We start from the raw sequence: 18,409 nt of genomic DNA on the forward strand, positions 1-18,409 counted from the left end.
ACCGAAGTTGATGCTGATGCTGTTATCCTTGCTTTTTGTCAAACTCTCATACTCTGTCTCTGTCATCTGTCAACTGCCATCGTTGTCGTTGTTTTTGACTGTCGATTGCTTTGGCTGGCAGTGTGCAAACATTATTTAAGATTTTCTGCTGATGCTGATTGAGTTTGATTTGGTTTGGGAGTCTGCCGCCAGTTGGCAGTTGCCAGTTAGCGGAAATGTGGATGGAGCTGTGGGCCAAGTTTTTGAGCGAAAACTTTTAACATAAATTGCTTATCGCGGCAAAGCAAATACATTCACTGCAAAATGCCATACAATAATTTCTCCTTAAACTCTGCAGAGTGTGTGTGGGCGGGGGCGGAGGCGGGGGCACGACTTGAAATCTAATTTACCTAACAATAATTACGCAAGAGCCAAGAGAAAATTATGTATTATAATTTATGTTAATTACTCAATTACATTTATGCCATAGGCCGTGGCATTGCTGCCTTCCTCTGCCCGCCTCTCTCCCACTTCGACTGCTGCCCCTCTCCTTTCACCTCTGCCCAATTAAAAATTCCAAACACAAATGCGCCTCATTAATAAATATGAAACGTCAATGGAGGCCTGGCCACTATCGGGCTCGGGAATGCGAAGCGGGCTGGGAGTGGAAATTGAAGTTGGAGCAGGAGTAGAGCTGAGCAGGAGTTGCAGCCAGCGGGCGTGCCGCAAAGATTACGCAAGAAATCAATATTCAAGTGGGCCAGGCGAACGGGGTTCTTCCCAGTGGAGAGTCTGTGTCGCCTGGTCCTGTTTTTATCCTTAAATTTAAATAAATTACACACGTTCGACTTTCGGCTCGAGCAACTTTTATTTTTTGGGGTGACATTTGCGCTTCGTCTGACATACGAGAGCCTCATTTTTCAAGGGCAGCAACAATTTCGCCCAGCTCGGCAAGGTGAGAGCGGATTTTGGTTTTTGGTTTTTGGGTGTGTGTGTGTCTGTGTGTGTGTGCTGGTTGGGCTCGGCTGTGGCTGTGTGGCGCCCTCGTATAGCAATTTCCGTGCGGCGTATGTTTTTTCCTGTTCCATTTTCCATGGCACTGCCATTGCCAGCCAGACCAAAAGATTAATGAGTTTTTTTGACAGCGAAAAATTAGGCAAAATGTGATTTAAGGGTTGGCTCCGTCCTATGCCCAGCCTGTCTGTCCTTTTGCCGCCATGGCTGGTGTGGCCAGAGATAAGCTCGACAAACGCCGGACGGGCGCTGCGTAGATGCAATTTATTTAACTTGCCGTGTATTTGCTGAACTGAAGTTACACAAAACAAAAATAAAATAAATAAATAAAATAAAATAAAAATGATCGTTTCGGCTCGAACTTTGCTTTTGTTCGTGTGCAACACGGTCGAACTATTTATTTGATGATGTATTTTTATTACCAACGAATTTATTATATTGCCCTAGCTGCTCAAATTGAAAATATAGCAAAACATATGTGTGTGTGCGTGTGTGTTTGAGTGTGTGTACGCTCGAGGCCCATTCGGCCGCAAATTTATTTATTTACGTAATATATTTCGGTATTTGCTAGATATCCATTAATATAAAAAAATTGTTGAATGCCTGCTCAAGCTGAAAACTAATTTCTTTTATTATGTTTATAAATTATTTATACATAAAGCAAATGAGGAAGCAACTTGCGTGCTGATTAGTTGTTGGTGAACTCATTTAACGCTAGAAAATATTATAGAAATTTAACTAAATTTAAAACGAAATTCATTTGATTAACGATTTTACAGGCATTGTTTATACTTAAATTTTTATAATTTGGTTTGTATATATTTTTGTATAAATATTTTTTATATATTATTGAATTTATACAATTATGCAATTATTATGTTGGTTTTACTATTTTATTTAAATCTTATATTAAATTATAAAAAATATTCAAACTCTACTTTTGTTCTCTTTAATATTGTTTTTAATTGAATTTTATATACATGTTTAACTTAATTAATTAATTTTTTTTATTAAATATTTTTTAATAAGTTAAATTCATTTATCATTCATGATTAACTTAATATTATTATTTTATTTATTTATTTGTACTTTGTTTCATTTTTTTATAATTATTATTACTAAAAATATTTTTATTATTTTTTATCTAAAATAATTTATTTATTATTATATTTAAATTATTAAAAATAAATATATATGAAAAATACTCAATAACTATATAACAAATTTATTTTCTTATTTTTTTACTATTTACATTTTTTCTCAGCTTTTTTTTTTTTTTTCTTAGAGCAATTTCTGCTTCTTCAAATTGCTGCATATATCTTCAGTTCGCTCAGTTCAGTTCGTATATAATATAAAGTATTAATATTTAATTAACTACATCAATAGCTGACCACTACAAATTAAGTTATTGCAATCATTCGCTTTGCTTGAAATGCATTTTGGTTTCTTTGTGTTTACATAGACAAGGTTAATAGATGAAAGGCATCATCGACTGTCAATTTTTGCTCTGCCTTTGAGCTGTTCACGCATCACACTCAACGCGCTCACTCACACTTCCTGCGCCCTCTCTCTCTCTGCTCCCTCTCTGTCTCTTTCATTTCCGTAGACAGCAAAGTCGCTGACAGTTTAATGGGCGCCAACTCACAAATGTGAAGAACAAAAAAACAAAAAGAAAGGAAAGAGATTTAAAAGCGAATGAAATGTTTTTATAATCATTTGATTTACAGCGAATCTAAAAGTCGATTTTTTTTTTTTATTTCTTTTCGCAATCTGCCAATGAAATTGTTTGTCAACGCAACAATTTCTCAACATTCTCAAGCAGAGTGAGCGAATGATGATTTAATAAGCGGAATTCGGGAACTTGAAATGAGGAATGTTTCGGGTGTCGATGGAATATTTCGTATTGGGATTGTGCAATTAATCAAGAGCAACATTTTACCCGCTCGCTGTTAGAAATTGACTAGAAAATCGGAGAATTCCATGCGCTTTCCATCAGCCTCAGAGTCGCTCACTCAGCATTTGCCGCCGCCCCATCCTCCGTGCCGCACTCCGCCCGCTTTCTGGGGCAACTGCTGCGCCATAGATTCTATATTTATATATGTGCGGACCCCAGACTCGGTGCGGTTCGGTTCGCTCCGCTCGATTTATGGTTGGCTCGTCTAAGTGCCTTTAGATCAAAGTGAAGCAAACATATTGCAATCAATTTCTGTTGCTAATGAGCTAAATTTGATTTTATTGAGTTGTGCCCCGCGCACCTTCATCAATTAGCGAACGGGTTGAACATCAGGGTTGGCCATTTAGGCGTATACGCAATTTCTGATCTGAACTGCAAGCCACATTGAGGTAAACCAAAACAGAAGTGATTTAAATTTACGATTAAATTTTATACATTTATTGGACGATTTTTTTAGTAATTAATTGAAAAAAAAAAAAAAACTATACAAAAATAATAGAATAATTAATAAATAAAAACTATGAATATGAAATGTATAAAAATGAAAAATAAGAAAAAATATAAATACAAAATATTTAAAAATAAATAAAAAATATTTAAAAAAGATATAAATACAAAATATTTTTTATTAACTAATTTGTTTAGTATTTTTATTTTATTTTTTGAAATAGTATACAAAGTACATTTTTCTAAATAAACAGATTTTAAATTTTTAAACTATTTTTTATATATTATAAAATAGTTTTATTATATTACAATTTTGTACTTATCGAACTACTTGTATGTATAAATATTTTTTTAAAATGATTTTAATACATAGTACTATTTTTATTATTATTATTATTTATAATAAAAAAGGTTTTTAATGTACATATGTTTTGTATATATATATTTTTTATCAAGTACATGAAATATATTTTTTAAATATATTTTTTTATATTTTTTCAAATATTTTTAAAAGTTTTAATAAAAAAATGTATTCATGTAAATATTGTTAATAAATTCAGTATTCCCTATGCAGTCAATGAAGCCTAAAAAAATGCCACATTTTACATTTTTAGCCCTATAAACTGCTTAATATTATTTTCTTCAATGTGCTTTTATAAAATTGCTTTATTTTTCCAGAAATATTTCTCTAATATACAGGGCAGCCCCTTTATCCCATCTCCTCTGCAACTTTGGTTAGCCGCTTGTAATCTCCGTGCGCTTGTTTCGCGCTGTTTTTGTTCTGTTTCTAATTTAAAACTGGGCCGCTGTCGCTTCTGCCAGCGATCCCTACCAGCAGGCGGCTTGTAAACATGTCAGGATCTGCTCCTGGTGCCGCCTAAAACTCGCCTTTAGCTGTTGCTGATGCTGTAGCTGCTGCATTTGGAGCGTCCTGAAATTAATAAATTAACTTCCTTGTGCCATAAATCATTTTTCGTGCCTGGCTGGGTCTGCCAACTGCGAACATTTTGCGCCATTAACCAAAGTCGTTTCTTCTTGCGGTGCTTTTCACTTACCCTTAACTGCTGGATGGCTCCCCCCAAAAAGGAAACCGCAGCACCCAATTCAAATGCCTGGCCCTCTCGCTCGGCCTGGTCTCTGCTCTAACCAGCCTCATCATCATCAGGCTTTATGGGAACTCGGCTGCTTGCATAATCATCGCGTTACAGCTGCTGCTGCTGCTGCTGCTGCTGCTCTGCTCCAGTTGGGTAGGCCTAGTTGGAGCTCTGCCAGTGTCTGCCCACTGTTCTGTCCCAATCATAATTTGTGCTTTACATAAATTAATGGCCACCAGCTTCATGGGCAATGCCTGATTTCATTTGCTGCCAGCCGGCAGCAGCAGCAAAAGAAAAACTCTAACCAAAAATATTTCGCACATAAATTGCTACATGCTTAAAGGTGCCTATCTCTGTCTCTCTCCCACTCTTGCAGCTCTCTCTTCAGCTGCCTCATACTTAAGTATCCCTTTGCTGACTCTCTCTCTCTCACTCACACACTCACACTCTCTGTTATTTACACAGTCTTCATGTGTTTTATGGCATGTTTTTCGGGTAGCTCTCAAGATTTATGACTACTGTTGCCTGGCTGGAAAATATGCCTCCACAATGGCTTTAACCCCACTTGGCCGTTGCTGACTGGGCCTAGCTTAAAGCCGTTGCCTGAATGAATGTCTCAATAAAATCATAAAATCCAAACATTCATGTCGCCCTAATTGCTGCCGGCCAGCCGAAATTTCAAAAGAGATTGCTCATTAATGTGACTAATGCTAATTGTTATATAAAATCAATATTTACAACTTTATTATGACTGCTCGGGCGAGATTCACTCGGCTCCCTGAATCCGAAATCCGTGTCGTAAACATGAAATGAAACTGAAAGCGCAATGGTGGGAGAGGAGCGGCGGGTGGGACGTATCGCAGCCCAACAAAATCATAATAAAAATGCATTCATAAACATGAAATACGATGCAGCCGCATAGCAGCAACTGTGACGGGGGAGGTGACTGCAACTGTGAGTGTGAGTGTGAGAGTGAGTGTAACTGTGAGTGTGAGAGTGAGTGTGACTGGGGCTGTAACTCATGGGGTCTTTCTAACATTGAGTCTAAGCGCGAGTCTATTAAAAGCGCATAAAAATAACTTTAACATTTTACGACGGCTTCGTCGAGCGGCGAGCAGCGAGCGGCGAGCATCGACGCTGCTGGTGACCCTCATCATGTGGTCATAGTCGACGCAGACGTGGATGTGGACGTGGATGTGTGCATTCGCGGGTTAATTAAATGACGCCTCGACGTTTGCCCGTTCTTGGTTTTTCCGCTTTTTCCCGACTGCACGCCGCACACGTGTTTGCAATTGTGCGTGGGCGCGCGCCTCGGCAGCTCCCAACGCTCCCGCATTTTGTGTTTGCTGTTTGTGCCGCTTGTTTTGGAATTGGTTTCGTCACTGGAATTAGAAAGAAGCTCGTAAATGGATTGTAAATGGATTAGAAAGACATTTTGAATTGTTGTGATGGCCCAGCTGGGAAGCCCGGGATTAGGCTGCCAGCTCCTCCGATATGAGACGAATTATACTCATGTTTCACTTTTTTTATTGGGCAAATATGGGGGCTGGCAGCTTATCTTTAGTTTATTAGATTGCATCATGATTGGGCAACGCTGCTGCTGATCGATTTATGAGAGCTTATATACAATAATTATTATCATATGAATTCGAATATTGAGGGCAGATGGAAGGAAAATCAATAGATTATTATTATTATTATTATTATTACTATCAGTGGATTATATTAAGAAGAGAGTTTTATAGAGTTACTATTCTTGTTCAATTTTATAGGTTTTTAGCTGAACTGAAATATAATTCTAAGTTGGTCTAAAATTCATTTGTTATGTTGCGTTTCCAGACCTTTTGAATGCTATTTATAGTTTTATGCCAGAAAACTTGAAATATTTCATTAAATGAATAATTATTTTTCTTAAAAACTATTTCTTTGCAAAGTTTATACTTTGTTAGCACTTTTTGGCGTTGCCAGACTTGATAAATACCATGATCTTTATCCACTAGCAGTTCAAAAACCATGATGAATATGTAATATTAATATATTATTTTCAATCTGGATATCCTTTTTGGCGTTGCCAGACTTGGCGAATGTCATGATCTTCAATTCATAGTGCCTGATAACTTTCAATATTTCTTTATCATATATTACTATTTTAGTTAAGGATATGAATAGCTGATCTTTTCAGTTTGGCAGCTCTTTTTGGCGTTGCCACTCTTTGATACTAAAGCAAATGCCACAATATTGTAATGTTATTTTTAGCAGTTATTTGAATTTCATAAATATTTCTATAGAGTATATAAACAAAGATCAACTTTCTATATAAACACTTATTCCTCATCACTTTTACTAAAAGGCAGACTCAATCAATTGATGTCTTCCAATCTCGTAGTCTTCGCTGGTTGACCATTGCTCATTTAGCGGTTGACAGCTGTCAGCTGAGCCGCTCCCTCTTCTATAAGGATTGCTAACCCTACGGCGCCCACCCCAGCCCACGCCCTCTTCATCGATTTGATCATGCGTCCGCATGCTCAGCCGTCATAATTGACGAATTTATGGCACTTCTTGGAAATGAAACCAGCCTGGTCACTCACTGGCCTCACTCGCCTCGGTCGCAACTCACATATTTATATATATTCGGTGCAATAGTTGGGATTGTTTTTGGTTTTGTTTTGTTTTGTTTTGTGCGTTTTCCTGTAGTCTGGATGGTCGCGTCGTATGTGTCCGCAATTGTTCATAGTACGCCTACTGGGCTCGTTGCTTTACTTTGTTTTGACTAACCAGACGTGCGAATTGCTCAATTCCTGCTGCGGCTTCCATTGACCGCAACCGAAAGAGCAGCAATTCATGTTGAATGTGGCATGTGGCATGCGGCAATGTTGGGTGTTGTACATTAATGATTTCTGTTTCTCTCTCTCTGTATGTGTGTGTGTGTGTTATAGTCTTGTGTAAAACCGACAAAACTCATTTTCAAATTGTGCGCTCGCTACGTGACTTCCGCGAGAAAAAATATCAAGACCTCAGCAAACCGCATCGGTCAAGCCAAACGAAACCAAAAACTGAAGCATGCAACCGAAGCAGCAACAGCAACAGCTACAGAAAATCAAAACCCATCAACGTCATTCCTAATGCTAATGGCATGGCATGTTGAGCGTTCCATTCCAAATGTTTCATTGCAATGCTCTACACTAATATTTAACACTCGAACGGTTGACTGCATTTTATCAAATTTAGCGAAGAGCAATAATCACAGAAGCAGAGCTGGGAAATCAAAAACACACATTACGTGTTCCATTCCATAGATTTTATTATATTTATGGTGGACTAGTCTACTCAACTTATGTCTAGAACAGTTGTACTAATAATGAGTTGCAATTTATGGCGTTCCATTTCAAATGTTCTAAATGGGAACTACTTATACTTGAGTAGTACATATTTAGCATACAGCATACAGAACAGAAAAATAAACTCAAATATAATTTCATGAGAAGAGAAAGGCAGAATATTTCTTTAAAGTGCTACACAAATTTACAGGAGAAGCAAATAAAAAGATAGTTATAAAAAGGCGCTCTTTCACGTTTCATTCTCTGGAACTGAAAATATTTTACATTATCATGTACATGGAATGGAAACTAAAAAACTTTGATGCTCTTTCTAAAGTCTTCAAGTGTTCTATTCTAATGCTCCATACAATACTGTACACTATATTACAGGAAAAATTCATTCTTAGCTTAACTATTGAAACTATATTTATATATAAAAATTATATTAAAAAAAATAAGTAAATAAAAAAAAAACATAAAAATCTTTTACTACATAGACGACTGAAATAGAAACTCCAAAATACCAGTTTATAGACTAGACTCAAACTAGATTCAGAAAAAGCGAAACTCAAATCTAAAATCCAAATAACATGTCAGTCGAAACACTCGAAATTAGTTTAATGGTCTCTGCTATAGCAATATCCATAAAATAAAAACAAGTCTCTCAGCATATCTTAAAGTCTCTTTCAATAATATTTCATGTCCATTCGCGCAGCTAATCGATTCCTTTTGTTTGCTCCAATTGCACTTCATAAATCGTTGGACCAATTGGCAGCTAGAAATGATCAGCAGCCGCAGAGATTTTATCTGTCCGTTATTTATGCGTTTTTAAATATTCAAATTGAATCGAATCAAATCGAAGCGAAGCGTATCGTATCGAATCGCTTTGTATGAGATCTTTTAAATGGCAATTGGGGATTCGAAACGGAAAGGTTTTAATTAAAAACAAGTTTCCGTTATGGCCCATATAAAGCGCATCGCTTGATTGTCGTCGAGTTTTTGTTGTAGTCGTTGTCTTATTGCTTGTATCTTGTTAAAATGTGACTTAAATTATGCACATAAAATAAGCAGCGCGACGCTTAATGAAAAATCTCATTACGAGCGACGGCTCTGTCACACTTAAAGCCAGACGGCTGCAAAGTTGCCAACTTAAACAACGGCAACTTCGAAAAGAAAGAGTTGAGTTTTAAGTCGGTGCTAAAATATATATGGTATATCCTCAAGCTCCTGTCGGTCGCAGCTTCTTTTCTTATGCCAGACACGTGCGCGCGTCTCCAGGCAAAACTCTCAAAGAGAGTCTCTGACTCTGGTGCTTTTGGCTTTAAATTCTTGCCCCTCAAAATTGTTGACTATTATTTTCGTGGCCATCCTTAGCTTTTCATGCACTTGTTAGGGTGGTGTGCGGGCTTTTAGCTTGGCTCCGTTTCAAATGGCAACGGGCACATAAATCTCATGTTAATTTATGCAAAAACTAAAGACCAAAACAAATTTTTGCTATTTGGGCGGTACAAGCCCAAGAGGCAATGCTCTGCGCAGAAAATACCCTGTTTAGAGAAGGGAAAAGGTAGTAGAGGGAGACAAAGTTTTTTTAATAATAACAAATAAGTAAAGCTATAAAACTATTTATCGCTCAATATTTCATATTTATTATATTGTTTTTATTTTTATCATATTATTAATTATGAATTTATTTATTATACAATAATATATAAATAATAATATAAAAAATAAATTTTTTATATAATTTACTTGTTATTTTAAATTTTATGTTTAACAGTTTTTTATTTATAATTTATTATTTTCTATTTTATTTATTTATTATTATTTTTGTTAAATATTATACATATTTTGAATTTAAAAATTTTTATAAATTTGAAATTACATATTTTTAATTACTTTTTTTTTTATAAGGGATTTGATTGGATTTTTATATTTTATTTATAAGTTATAAAAAAAAGATTTGTTTAATTTTTTGCTATTAATATTATTATTATTTTTTTTACCATGTTTTATAATTAATAATTATTTAAAATGTTTAATTTTAATATTTTATATTTAATTTTAATTTGTGCTCAGCTTTAAATCGCTCCACGCCTAAACCCCCTATGCTTTCCGCACCTACAGGGTACAGCAAACACAAATATTTTGTTACCAGTTTTTATGCCTTTTGTCGCGTCGTCGACTCTCGACTCTCAACTCTCGACTCTTGGCTACACTCGGCTCGCTTGTCATAAAGAAATTTTAATAATGTGCGGCGCCAAAAAAGTTTTTTTTTACGAGCCGTAAAGCGACAACGTTGACGACGACGTCAGCGTCGACTGCGGCTGCTGCTTCTCTGGCACAAGAGCAGCGAAAGAGCAGCCAGCGCACAAAAGTGTTAAAATTCAAATGAGTTTCGAATGAGCGCCGCATTAGGCCAAACATGAAAATGGCTTTGTCAGCCGGGGTCAATGTGGCGTATGAGCGATATGCATTTTAGCTGATTACATAATGTGGCAAATGCATAAAAGACAGAATATGAGCTAACCTATGGATGTATATTGTGGGCAGGTCAGATAGAGTTACAAAGCTTATCAAATGGGAATTCATTCAGGATATATTGATTTGATTAAAATGAGTGTAGCAGGCAGAAGAAGACATTGCTGAAGCCTTTATATAAGCTGAGTGTGGATTAAGAGGAACATATATGAGTCTTTCTGGATATATTTGTCCGTCTGTTCATCCATTTGTTTAACTGACAGACTCCTCAGCTGTGTATGAGTCTGTAAGTCCAGAAGTTTATCTGTATATCTTATATACCTCAAAACTTGATTTTGCTTTTTCTAATATCGGAAACCCAATGTTTTAAGAATTAGATTTGAGCCACAACTTACTTTAAACTATATTCTGATATCAGGCGAGATTTGCTTTATCCGGACTAGTCAAAGTTATTCATTACCAGACTAAATTTTTCCTCAATTCGCCATAGAGAAGTATTTCCGGTTGTTTCGTCCAGCTTCATCATAGCTATTTTATGGCTATACACTAACTTGCTCATAGCTATTTTATGGCTATATCATTAGACAGACAAAAGAGTTAATTAACTAATATATAATATAGAATATCTATGATGGCTTTTTTTTATGGCTACCTCATTAGACAAACAAAACCGTTAATCACTTTATATACATTATAGATTGTGCATATATATTATGTAAATATATATATATATATATATAAGTATATATCTTCTTCATTCAGCTGACACAAATCAAGGGGCATTAAGCTGTCGCGCTGTCAATGCATCGATCTTGCCAGAAATCTTTGCAGCCATCAAAATGTCAGCTGCCAGCTCTAGCTCTATCTCTATCTCGCTCTTTCTTCACTTCTCTCCACTGCTCGCTCCTTGACGCTGACGTCGCCTTAGCTCACTTTTAATAGCGCCGCATAAAATCCACAAAATCATGTACACAAATTAAATGTTAACTCAGGCATAAAATTACCAAGTTAACACCCGTCGTATGCCTGTCCTCCCCTCTCTCTCGCCCTCCCTCTTCCTTTCTTTCTCTCTGCCAGTCACTCCATAATTTAATGGCAAGTCGCATCGACGTCTCGACAATGCAGCCTGTCCCAAAACAGGCTGGCCGACCGGACCTGGGCCACGCCCGCCATTGGCCAAGCGCTAGTTGGCTGACAAGTTTTCCCACTCTTTGCTTTTACTTTGCGCGCACTTTTCATTAAAAATTTCCGCTCTCCGGGCGCTCTTCTGTAATTTTGCAAATTTTCTAATTGTCGTTTTGAAATTCAAGCCTTTTGGCCAACAAACACGTCCACTGACGTCCGGAACGTAGCCGGCCAAAGCTTTTGCCTGAATGTAGGTCGCCTAGCTCGCCCAGCTCGCCTCGCCCAGCCACATAGAGCTTAATTGAATGGTAGGTGTTGCCGCTGATACTCAGGCTGGTCCTCGACTCGCCTTTAATTGCAATTAAGTTTTAGTTTCAGTTTCAGTTTCAGTTCAGTTTCAATTTCAGCTTTCGGAATTGAGCACAAGGCAACGGCAACAGCAGCAGCCGAATCCAATTTAGCCAAACGCCTCTCTTAACACACTTTCGCGGCTAGGCCTGACAACATTTGATACCTCTCAGAGCTGCCAGAGCTGCGGCGGCCGGGTATATCAACTGCATTTGCCTGTCCATCAAGCGGCCTCACCACAGCTCAATAAGTCATATCAAAGACCGCAATGCTTGATTATCTTGGACAAGCGATATCAGGTTTACATATATACATATGTGTGCGTAACGGGCGCTTTTTTAAGATTTTTTTTTTTTTTTATTTACGCAAAGAGTTATATAAATTTATTTGATTCCCCCCTTTCGTTATTTTTTTTTTATGTGCTCTAGCCATAAATAATTCACAATTCATTGACATATTTTTATGAATATGACTTCCGATCGTTAAACAAGGCGCATAAAATGCCGTCGACTATCAGCCCCCAGGCAGCATCTGCCCCAACCTCCAAGCTGGGCGGTGGGAGCCCATTAAAACAACATGAACGCACAATTTAATTTATATTTTTTTCAAGCGTGTTGGCGACACTTCATTGTTGCTCTCTCACAAAAAAAAAAAATAAAAATAAATAAATTATATATACAAACAGTGTTGCGACCCCTATAACAGAGCCCAACCTCGCCGTCTCCTGCCAGCCTTGATTCTGGCTCATCGTCAACCTTTTCGAAAATATAATCACAGCATAAAAATCAATTCCAAACGCGTGTGCAAAGAGCAAACAGACAGCGCCACAGTCGAGCGTCGAGAGTCTGTCGCACACACACGCACACTCACACAGAGCATCGAGGCAATCGAGAGGTCTCCACAACAATTTCCACACATTTTCCCTACTTCCCTCCGCACACACAAGCGAATCTTCAGCCCCTTCCCGTGCACAAAAAAATGTCACACATTTGTTAAACATTCGCGAGTCTGCACGAGCTGCTGCACCCCTTTCCCCCCCACGGGTAGGCCATGAGCGCCCCTCTTTTTGGGAGCTATATAAACAACACTGTGCTGCCAAACTGCGGCCCGGAAAAATCAGCATGCAAATAAAATAAAAATAAAACAAGCAATGAACAAAATAAAACACATCAAATGGGTTATTGGCAGCTATGAAAATACCCTGGAAATTGGAAATAGAGCACAGCATATATGCGTGTGTGTGTATACCCTGTAGAGAGTTTAAAGAGGATGTGTGGGTAGGGCATGGCAAAGAAATTATATGGCTTATTAGTGTGGAGATTAAGTGATTGAGCGGGGTATATCACAAGAGCTAAATGCAAAGGATTCTTTCCGTATTAATATCAATGTATAGTTGTATATACTTATTTTTGTTATAATTAAGAGTGTATTGGAAAATATTTGAATACAATAAGATATTCCTGTTATATATATTTTTGATATTTATATATAATATATAGATCATCAACAATATCAGTATTTCCAATTTCCAATGAGAATCTTATTGGCAACATTTGTTGATATTTAATTTCAAAATTTCATATTTCTTATTAATTAATTAAATTATTTTGTCCTTAGATAATTTCTCTAAATAATATTAAAATTAAAAAAAAAATTAAATATATAAAAAATATAAATATAAATATATATATAAATATAAATATAAATATATAATAAATATATAAAAAATAAATTGCGGTATTCCAATAAGAATATTTACAAACATTTTCTATATATTGTAATAAATAAAGATATATAATATATATTTTTTGTATAATATTCTTACGCCTTTAAGCCCCAGAGTTTTGACATAAATAAGCCTTACTTAAATTAAATATAAATTGTGACATTTTAATAAGAATATTTTTAAATATTTTCTGTATATAAATTAAATATATTAACTTTTGTTTATCATAGTCTTAGCCCTCAAATGCCAAGAAAGCCACTAGTCTAACTTAAATTAAATAAAACAACCTGGCCTAAGTCCAATTGGAATCTCTTTGTTAATTTCCCACCAAAGAAAGTAGAATCGAGTTGCTTAAGTACATGTGCTCACCTTTGGAATGTACAGGGTATTCCGTTAAAATCATAAATAGCTTAAAACCAAGCCAAAGCGAGCGCCTGGCAGGAGCCGGCTCCTAGCTGTGACGCTGGCTGCCGAGGCGCAAATAGGCTGTCAGCTACATACCAGAGACTCCCATTACCAAATGCTCTCCCTATGCTCCCCACCTATTTACTCAGTGTGTGTGCGTGTGTGTGGGTAGGAGCATTAATGTAGCCAGCAAAAAAAAACAGATGAGAAGAAAAACAAAATGTGTTGTAGGCAGGCAGCAGCAGCAGAAAAAAAGCTGAGAGAGAAAAAAATTGAAATGCTTTTTGTGATTTATGGGAATGTGTTGCGTAGCCGGGAGATTTGCTATAAATGTCTTTCTCGCTCTTACACACAGTCTGTGCTCTCCCTCTCTCTCGCTCCCTGTGTCAATGTCACACACAAAAATGTTTTACAAGCAATTTTCCAGCTTTTCTTTTTATGTGTGTTTGTGCATTCGTTTAACTATTTGGGCATAAAATATGACGAGCCCAGCAATGAGAGCCGCTCGAGAGCCGCTCCACGCCCGTTTACCGTTCCGTTGCCGGTGGGGCAGCGGCTCCCTAGCCCCAAATAGCTGACACTTTATGGCCCTGTGTCCTTGTGGCTGTTCCGTCGTTCGCTCGGCCCTACTAAAGTCCGCTCCGATGTGGGTGCGAATATGCGGAATATTGCTTTTTATAGGCAGCTGACGAAATTTCCGTCAAGGCACAAAGGTGCTTAGCTCGTAAGTACAGTAAACACTCGTAGCGAAAGGCTTCAGATTGGAAATGGAGTGGGAATGATATCAAATTAAATTTATTGTCAAATGAGTCATAAATATATATACAAAAATGTAAATGAATAATAAATATATATATATACATAGATGTAAATAAATAAATATATACTATATATACATAAATGTAATATAAATAATAAAGAAAGAAATAAATAAGATAAGGAATAAATTTTTAAAAAAATAACGAAAATAATAATATAAGAAAAAAATATAAAATATAAAAATTACAAATATAATTAATTATATAATAATATGTAAAATCATAAATCATAAACATTAATAAATATATATAATTCATATTTATAAAAAAAATTATTAAGATTGAATATGTTCAGATTAGGGGTGGAATGGGTATGATATGAAATGAAATATATTTAAAATGTTATCATAAATATACATATATAAATTATTTTAATATATAATAAATATGTGTATTTATAAGTATTTATTTATATTCTATTTATAAAAAAATTATTAAGATTGATTTTTTTTGTTTTTTTCTAGATTCATTTATATGTATATATAATATAATTATATAAAGAAATTATTAAAATTGAATTCGTTCTTTTTTCTAGATTTCTTTATATACATTTGTTGTCTGTCTTGATTTATTTAATTAATTTTTTTTTTTTTTAAGTTTATTTAGAAGCACTCAAAGTTTTTAAGTAATTTTTAATCTTACTCAGACAGCATTTATATAAATTTATTTCATTTCATTTCATACCTGCTGCTTTTATTGATATTTGAGTGCTATATTTATTTTCCCACCACGAAGATATCTTCGACAAAAGACTCAGAGAGCAGACATATATTATAAGTATATTTCATTCCATTTCATACCTCTTCCATCTCCATTTGAACTTTGTTTAATTGATATTTGAGTCTTACAGCTATTTCCCACCACTAAAAGCACTTATTAATAAATCAACCACATATATTTAGACATACATATATCCTCCACATTTAGCATATCTAGCATGTCAACTTTTTGCCACGCCGCCAACAACTATTTGGCGCTCTTCAAGTTTTAAGTTTTCAACTTTTTTCTTTCTACAATTTTTCTGCTGTCTCTCGAGTTGCGCTGACACTTGAAGCTGCCAAGTGTAAGAAGTACAGGCAAAAAAAATCAAAGAAATAAAAAGCCCGTCAGTTTTAGTTGCTCCCACTGCCCACTGTGGCCCCAGTGTCAGTCCCAGTCTCAGTCGTGGTGGACGTCAGTCCCGAGTGGCCCTTGTCGCAGATTTTAACAACTTCATTGATGAGTCGCCGAGTCGAGTCGAGTCGCGTCGAGTTGCGTCGAGTCAAGCTCAAAGCCCCAAAAGCGCTTCGTGCCACTTGTAAGCAATTTTAACTGTCAATTTTTAGTTGTTGTTGCTGTTGTTGTGAAATCTGAATATACCATATGAACAAATGCTAAAAAAAAAAAAAAAAACAACAACAATACTGCTGAGGTTGACACCCAAAACGGGCACCAATAACTCAACTCGCTTCGAAATGCCTTTTGGAATCTGTAATGGAAACTAGCTCTGCGGTCTGAGTCAAGCTGCGACCAATGTGACTGCAATCTATTGCTGATTTAGCGAAAAGCAAACAGAAACCGAGACTAAGAGACTGTGAGACTGAGAGACTGAGAGGTTGAGAGTGGAAAAGTCAGTTACAACTCCCACAGCTATGTCAATTGTCCTAAAGTGGCGCCAAGCGATTTGCAGTGCTCGGTCTCCAAGCAAATCCGTCACCAGCTGTGAGAACTGTCCGGCCGTCAGTCACTCACTCACTCATTCACTCACTCACTCAGAGTCAGAGAGACAGAGGAATCCCAGCAAATCAATTTGGTTGAGGCATCGCAGCTTTACATAATTTATATGGCTCGGCCTATGGGCCACAAATAATTTTCGCAATTGGCTAGCCTAAGGGCCGTAGTCCAGGGCGGCAGAGAACACACAAAACATTTTCAACAGTGGGTGGAGCTGTGAATATTGGCCATAAAATTTATGCCCTGAGATAATAACACAAGCGGCAAGTCGTTATGGCCTGCCAGGCAGCCAAACAGCCCAACAGCCAGGCAGCCAGGCAAAAGCAACCAGTCAGAATGGCCAACAAGCCATCCCAGTTAGCCAGGCGAATCGTCCGCTAAGGAGGATGGCTAAAAATAAAATTATGGCCCGGCAAACCCGTCTCGAGATGCAAAGGCAGCGATAGAAGGCTAAGGTTGAAGTTGATGCTTTGAATGCTTTGCTCGTGCGGCTCGGCGGTGCTCGTGCTGCTGGCCCAGGTGGTGACTGCAGCAGCAGCAGACCCAAACCACTTCGCCAATTATGGGCTCCTCTTCTGTTTCTCTCAACTCGATCTGCTGCCAAGCCCCGTTTAAGCCAACTGAGTACGGGGTATATTGCAGAAGCTGGCAATAAAAAGTCCACTTATATATGTCTTATGTGGGGACTACGACGAAATTTTATTGCTAAACAGCAAAAGAGATGGACCTAAGACGGGCATTATTCATTGTTGTTATTATTACTGCTAGAATAAGTACATTATGTATATTACTTTTATTATAATTATAATTATTATTATTATTTTTATTATTATTATTATTGTATTAGTATTAATTTTATTATTATTTGCAACACAATATATTTCTAATTTTTTTAACGCTTATTATTATTGTCCATAGAGCTACTATTAACCTATTATTGTTTATTATAATATCTTTTTATTATTATTGTCTTTATCAATATTGTTTATATATTGTTTCTTATTCTGCTCATTCTTAATAATTTATTTTTATTTTTATTTATTTTATTTTTTCTCACCTCAGCCACACCAAAAAAAAAATTATCATTGACATTATCATTAACATACTTTATTTCCATCAGTCATTTTAATAAAATTCTAAAAAAAAAAGTCTATATTATTTTTATTCACCATTTTATTGTCATTGTAAAAATTAATATTCAATTTTAAAAAACGTATTAATAGTATTATAATTATTTTTATTATTATCGGGTTCATTTGCAAATTTTTGTATATCCCGTTTAGCACATTAAATATTTATATACCCTAAACTTTTTTCATAAACATTGTAATTTTCCGGTTTTTGGTTGTATATATATTATTATGATTATTATATTTTTATTTAATAATTTATTTTTAGTTTCATTATTTTCCCACATTCCCAATTCAGTTTACGTATAGCTATATATATAGCACTTGGCTTACCAACACCCGCATTCTCGTGCTCAGTTTCATCAGAGTCAACTCCTTTCATACGTTTCTCCTCCCAAACGATTTTCTCATTTCAACTCCTGCTCAAGGCCTTTACAGCGCATCTCCAAAGTCTATCAAAGCTGTGTGTTGCAGTTGTAGCCTTTTGTTGCAGGTCTGTTGCAACAACATTTGGTTGCCAACATTGCCGTGTATCAACAACATTTAGGCTGTGGTCGCCTCTTGTTGCATGCACGTTTCTGCACCCCTTTGCTGCTGCTACTCCTGCTACTGCTACTGCTGTTGTTACTGCTATTGCTGGTTCTTCTTCTTCTTCGGCTTGGCCTTGTTTGTGTGTTTGGCTTTGGCATCGTTTGCAAATATGTTCAGTTTGTGTTGAAATCGAAATAGACGGTAGCTGAAGCGAAGCCTCTTGCCAACACACACACACACATACACACATACATACACCGACAACAACTGAGAGATACACGAATTCACATCCTTTGCTGCTTAGTTGTCCGTTGCCCCATTCAATGTTAG

The 18,409-nt window shown here is 36.3% G+C and overlaps 1 long non-coding RNA gene across 10 annotated transcripts in view; it reads left to right on the forward strand.

The window, feature by feature from the left end:
• Positions 1–18,409, forward strand: part of LOC26528437 — a 62,458-nt gene that overhangs the window by 34,411 nt on the left and 9,638 nt on the right. The gene's annotated exons all lie outside the window — the stretch shown is intronic.

Source organism: Drosophila mojavensis, unplaced genomic scaffold (genome assembly GCF_018153725.1).
Source record: "Drosophila mojavensis isolate 15081-1352.22 unplaced genomic scaffold, ASM1815372v1 contig_74, whole genome shotgun sequence".
Lineage (NCBI taxonomy): Eukaryota > Metazoa > Arthropoda > Insecta > Diptera > Drosophilidae > Drosophila > Drosophila mojavensis.